This window comes from Astatotilapia calliptera, chromosome 16 (genome assembly GCF_964374335.1).
Source record: "Astatotilapia calliptera chromosome 16, fAstCal68.1, whole genome shotgun sequence".
Classification (NCBI taxonomy): domain Eukaryota; kingdom Metazoa; phylum Chordata; class Actinopteri; order Cichliformes; family Cichlidae; genus Astatotilapia; species Astatotilapia calliptera.
Window position 1 is genome coordinate 23,763,250 of NC_137437.1, and position 6,679 is coordinate 23,769,928.

The following is a 6,679-nucleotide window of genomic DNA, read 5'->3' on the forward strand; positions in this document are numbered from 1 at the left end:
GTTCATCTTATTCTCTTCTTCTCATCTCTCCAGCGATGACAAATACTTCACTCACTCTTTGGCTATCTCTCAAGAAAGCCGCCTCTCCTTCTTACTCCTTCAATCTGGTGTGTCATCTCGCTTTCTCCTTGAAGATGACATGGCTATCCCTCTGTCCTTTCATTTCCCCTAGAGAGAATGACCCACACATCGAAACCAAATACTCAAAAAGTACATATGCTTGTTAAATATCTTTCAAATAAGAGAGCTTCAGCTCTTCTGGGAATGTTGTTGCTAGGCCATAAGATCAGAATGGATGCTCCACTTCATCTCTCTTCGAGCCAGTGAAGTTCTCACACATAAAAAGAAGGGAAACTCTGTTTTATTGATCTTACCTTATGCACAGTATCTGTTGAAGCAATAAAATTAGAGTGGCATAAAATATAGTTACACAATACACAAAGGCACTGACTGCAGGACAAGGGTTTATATATTGTGTAGATTTCACTGTATATCTTGAGACCCTATGTTATACTATACGGATAAAAGAACGAGGTGAGATTTGTATTTGTTAGTCCCAGAGATGGGAGATTCACAAGAAATAGCGCCGAGCCAGCCAGGAGTTGAACCTAGAATCTTCTGATCCGTAGTCAGACGCGTTATCCATTGCGCCACTGGCCCTACTGACGCACTGGCGAGGTGTGTTTTTTTTTTTTTTTTTAGCTCAGCTGCAGGGGCGCGATAGAGTAGAGGGTTCAGGGTGTGGTGTCAGGAGAGGCTGACCCACACAGCTGTTCTCCATCACCTGGTCATGCTTTCCTTACTTCAGTAGGATGCCTGGACCCGACGGGGAAAGCTGCGCTACAAAGCAGCTGGAAAGCTAGACGAACAAGAAACAACTTGTAAATAAAGTCATTCACGTGTCCCTAAAGCTGCGTGCTTCCGGTCATTTCTACCACAGTCACACTTCTTAATCTTTGAATTCAGGTATTTGCAGTCCCTTTGCCACAGGGACTGCAAATCAAACACCTAGGCATGCATTCTGCTTTTATAAACATTTGTGATAGAATGAGTTGTTCTTAATGGCCCACTGAAAGTGTGGTGCTGTAACAGCGTGCAGCTATTGTAACAAATGAGTTCGTGGAATTTCTTCCCTTCTAGATATCCACAATCAACTTTAACAGGTATTATTGCATAATGGACGCAGCTCAACCAGAAAGTGGCAGACCGCATAAAGTTACAGAGCGGGGTCACCGAATGCTGAGGTGTAGATTATGTAAAAGACTCAACAACTGCAGAGTTCCAAACCTCCTCTGGCATTAACATCTGCACAAATACTGTGTGCCAAGAGTTTCATGGCATCCAGTTTTCCATGGCAGAGCAGATCCTATAGGTGTGATGTGTAGTTGGCCCAGTCCATATATAGCCTATCTCACTGTCTCATTTCCACTCTTTGTAGTCTTACAAATATATAGGACTACTTTCCTTTAACTGGACATTATCCCTAAAATTAGAATGATGCTGAAAAATGCATTCATTCATTAATTCTAGCCTGAACAATTGTAATTCATTATTAGCAATTTTTTTTAATGTTCTTTAGAAAACCCTTCACTTAGTCCAAAATGCTGCAGAGTTTCCTTCCTCTTAAATTCAATTTTTTCCTTCCTACTATTGCAAAGCCCTTACTCAGGTGGCTCACTTAATACTGTAGGGTCTTTTATTTACAATATAAAGTGCTTTGAGGCAACTGTTGTTGTAAATTGGAGTTATATAAATAAACCTGAATTGAGTTTATCTGTCCCTGTCTGCTTTTGAAGAGATCAACCTCTTCTTACGATCTGTGACACTTTTATTTCAGCTTTCTATCCTCCACCCTTGTGAGACCTTGAGTTTTAGGTCAACAAGTCACAATTTCTTTTCTCCCATCCCTTTTTCACTCTTACCCACAAAATCATTACAGTACTTTCTCTCCTATTACATGTTCATCTTTTTGTCATTCTCTCTGGTATGACAAAGGCTGGCCCATACTTCAAGAACAATTTCATTCTCTTTATTCCTCCCTCTTACTCTTTCCCTCGCCTTTAACTCTTCTATAAAAACATTTTTTGTTCATTTTGTGTTCAGCCGGTCCTCCTCTTGTTGGTCACACCTCAAGCACCTCTTGTATTGCTGTAGTTGCCATCTTCTGTTCCCATTATCATATATTTCATCACACATTACCCATCCCTCCTTCACTGACCATCCACCATTTCTACATTACTCATTCCTGCTCTGCTTCCTATTGCCTCAGCTCTCCACAAGCCTGGACTGTCAGGATGAGTTATAGAGGGGATATGTGGTCAGCGGGGTTATGAATGATTCAAACAGCATTTGCTTGTTTTTTCATATTGTTGGACTAAAATCGTAACATTATCAATCTATAGGGGCGTGTTGTACTTTTTGTTTTTTGTTTTCTTGTAATGTTAACTTTCTTATTTGAGTTTTAAATGCAAGTTGCCCTTGGTGGCATAATATAATAATATGTGTAAATAATACTAAAGTGCTGTGTAAGTATTCCTGGAGCTACTTGCAGTCCCTCCACATTGTTTAATTTTGATAATTTAAATTTCTGTCCTCCTTAAGTAATGAATCTTGGCCCCTTAGCCGGTAACTGTGTTTGCTAAACAATACACAGATTCCCTGGGTGGATATTGTTGAATTAATGGCTGTTTTAAAAGAGAAAATAGTTTTTGCATCCATTCCTGTGAAAAGAAAATTCCAAAGAAAATCACTGTGAAAAAAGAAAGATTGCCTTAAGTTCTCAGAAGAAGAGCTGGTTCCAAAATCCTACGACCATATGGTATTTTTTTGACCTAATTGATGTCAGAATAAACCGAGTAAACAGCCTCTGGAAACTAGAATCCAGGACAATAAAATGAAAAACCCTAAAAGCTGTCGTGTCCCACCTTAATGAGTGAACATATGTTTGCAGGCCATACATGTAATTTTTAGGCCTGACTGAGATCACTATGACATCTGCAGCTTGCACTGCAATTGTGCTGGTGCGGGCTGCGTGTGTTTTTGTGTGCAATGAGCTTGATGTGTCAGGCATATGGGTGGGTTGTGCTTTGAAAAGTTGTAATTCTCCTAAATTACATGCACAAGTCTGAAATGTCTACTAACTTTGTGTAATTTTGCATTTTGCTGCTGCTAGGGTTTGATTTTTTCCTACTGAGTCAAAGAAGCATGTCTTGGCAACCAAACACTAGATAACTGTTGCTCTTGAGTGGTACGCTGAAAAACAAGTGAAAGTGCTACAGCCAAACTCTGTTGGTTTAAGAGGCATAAGGACAGGAAGAGAGGTTAAGTACAGTGTATGTATGTGTAATGGGTTACAATTGCCCTATTAGCCCAGTTATTTAGCTATCTGCTTCTCATCAAACCCCATTTACAGCACCATCTTCTCTCATCAGAGGAGCTAGATGTTAAAGCCGTGTGTGTAGATGAGCGCATTAATGACTGAAAGTGTTTGTCATTAGTAGCTATACTTCGTTAGTGAGAAAATGTGTGTCTATAGGTTGTGTGTGCTTGTGTAAGCTTTATGGTTTAATTATGTGTGTAAAGAAGGATATGCGTGTGTGCTGTTGACATGCCACTACAAATACTCTATTCCCTGCCTGGAGACTTGTCCCCTGCAAGAGGTAATTTTAAACATATGGTATACAACATGACACATACTTAAACCACAGACTCTCTGCAACACCATACACACACACACACACACACACACATACACATGCATACAAAAACCTAGCATGGTCTTGTGCAGCACCACTTCGCTGCAGGTCTTTGGGATCAGTATAAGATCTACATTTAGATACAAGGGCAGCGTGCAGACATGCAGAGATTGAGAAAGGCTTAGAGTCAGTACGAGTTTGAGTGTATGTGCATGTTTGTGTGCAGTGAAAGTTCCCCAGCAGAGATGACATTTCATCTCCTGGAGCCTATCTCACGTGGTAACAATTGTGCCCAGTCCTGCTGGCACAGATTATACATACATATGGTCTAGGTGTAATATGTAATGCACACAAATGTGCCAGCTGCATGGACATTTGGGGTATAAACAAGCACACAGCTATGCATGCAAATATATTGCCCTTTTTCTCTGCATTAACACATACACAATGCACACACAAATCCAATCAGCACTAATAGCAGCTCGAACATCTCTTCTGCACTAAAAGCCTCATCTATTGACAAACGTGACTCTCTCTCTCTCTCTCTCTCTCTCTCTCTCCCTCTGCCTGTCTCTTCTTTTTTTGTGCTTCCTAATGTAATAGTGTTGTAATGGTGTGTAATTGCTGCTTTACCATGGCAATCTATTGTGGTAGATGAAACCACACTTGAACAAAGCAGATCAGAGCAGCAGGCAGCAGATGAACCACAGAAACTTTCAGATGTGTCCTGTTTTCAGAGATAAGTAGATAAATTAACCAGAAGGAGAAATGGATAGTCACCACTAACTGGTGGAATAGCAGTGGTTTTCTTTTGGACTCACTGATCAAAAAAATGTTGCCGCTGGTCCTGGGAAACATTGCATTTGTAAAATCTTGACTTTGCTTTCTTCTCTGCCCACTTTTTACGATTATGCTGTGTGCGTTTGATTCAGTTCCCTGGTCATTTGGCTCCAGGCCTTTGAACTCATGGCTGATAATATTAGAATTCCTTTTGAGGAAATATTAAAGGAATAAATTGATATAGGAGAGCAAAGAATACATGCTGTGCTGCACTTGAAATGTTGAATGTAATGGCATATGCTGTTTTTTGCTCTCCAGAGCAATAATATTGTTAACAGTTTCAGAGTCTGCATTCATTGTCATAAATTCATGTTTGTTAGCAGTTCTTTTCTTTGAACTGCTAACAAACACCTTCTATGTTTATGGGTCTGCTTAGACTGAAGCTATTAAAGGTCGAAAGGGGGTAGGTGGTAATGATTATGCAGACAGCTGATGGTTGTTACAACAGCTGATAACATCAGCTGTTGTAACAACTAAATGCTATTTCACATTAGCTGACGGTTCAGCTGACACTCTTCTGTGCAACCTATTGGCAAAACCTCATATAGGACACACAATTGACACACAAAGTTGCTTTAGCCTGGCTGCTGTTCCTGCTGCACCTGCAAGCAACTTTGCAACCCACCTCCTGCCCAGGTTCACTTTTTCTGCTGTCATTGCTCTTTTTTTGTGCTGGGGGTATTGTATTGGTTTCAGATTCCCTGCCTTGTCTTTCTCTGTATGTGCATAATAACACATATTTGGCATGATGGGTCTGTCCTTAGACCCATCATGCCAAATATAAACTATCACACATGGAATAACTGTCCTGCTTTTACAAAACTGGTGCTAAGCGAACTGGCTCTAGGACAACTTATATGTTTTCAGTTGGTAATTGTTTATCCATCTGCTTACAAGCAGCTTCATGAAGCCTCCTCTGTCACTGAGCAAGTTGCGAGATATGGCTGGTAGGCAAAGGGTTTAATATAGGTTTCTGTTCCTTCCTCCTGTGGTACTAAACTTAGTAATTTCACTGTGGCATCTCTATAATCATTGAACTGCACAATCCCCTTCTTTTTTTTCTGAACCTAAGTATCAAATCACAACCTTTTTTGTCTCTTTTTGTGTATATATACAAGTGTTTATCATCCAGTGATTGTTGTTGTGAATGGACACTAAAAACATGTAACTGAATTGAAGGTATCAAAAAAGTGTATTTAGAATAAATTATGAGTCTTTTTATCTGCTGCATTGTTCGTATGCTGGGGTAAAAACATAAAAAATGAGGCAGCAGTATAGAAAAACTAATTTGAACAGAGCAAATAAAACAGTTTTGGACAGAATATATATAAAACACTTCATAATGTGACATTGAAATGGTCAACATATGAACATTTTCAAAACTGAAATTTTAAATGTCATAAACAAACATATCTTCATTTGACATATCTCTAAATTGAAATATTAAACGAAACCAACTGACAAGACATAAAGCTGAATTTCAACAGCAGATTGTCGGAACGTTGTCTTTTATGCTCAATATCACCAAAGCCAAAACACCCCATATAGATATTAGTATTTTAATACAGGAGAGCTATTTCCAGTTTGCTTACGTTGCCGTACAATTTTCCCATCATTTCATGCTCCACATATGTTTACGTGTGTCAAGCAGTGGGTTGTAAAAATGCTTTATGGCGTCCCAGGAAACACTGACCTTTCCAGAAAACCACTGATCTGTTCCAAACAAACATGATATACCGTGCGCATGCGTGTTCGCGAGCGTGTTCGCGAGCGTGTGTGCTTTTGAGCTTGGGCGCACGTTCATGTTTTTAGGTAGTTGTGTGTGACATGATGTACAGCCAGTAACATTCCACCCCACAAGCCATCATTAACTATGATGTACAGCCAAATGTCGTTATGTATGGTCGACTGCATGATTTACTGTTAGAGACATAATGGAGTGGCCACTGTAATGAACTTGCTGAGTGTTTGATGTACGGGTCTCTGCTGGAGGGAGAGAAGTAAATACTACGGCCATGATGGCAACAATTACTGTGATGATGATGATGATGATGAAATTTCTCTCGTCGCAGACGCAAGTTCAATTTCTAGAGGGAGAGAAGGAGGACAAAAAGGAGGAGGAGATGAGTAGACGAAGGAAGTGG

At 39.9% G+C, this 6,679-nt stretch overlaps 1 non-coding gene across 1 annotated transcript; it reads right to left on the minus strand.

Annotated features, from left to right (window-relative positions):
- Positions 1 to 587: 587 nt before the first annotated feature.
- On the minus strand, positions 588 to 660 carry trnar-acg (transfer RNA arginine (anticodon ACG)). The gene has a single exon. It is a non-coding gene; the product is annotated as a tRNA-Arg (tRNA).
- Between the last annotated feature and the right edge of the window lie 6,019 nt (positions 661 to 6,679).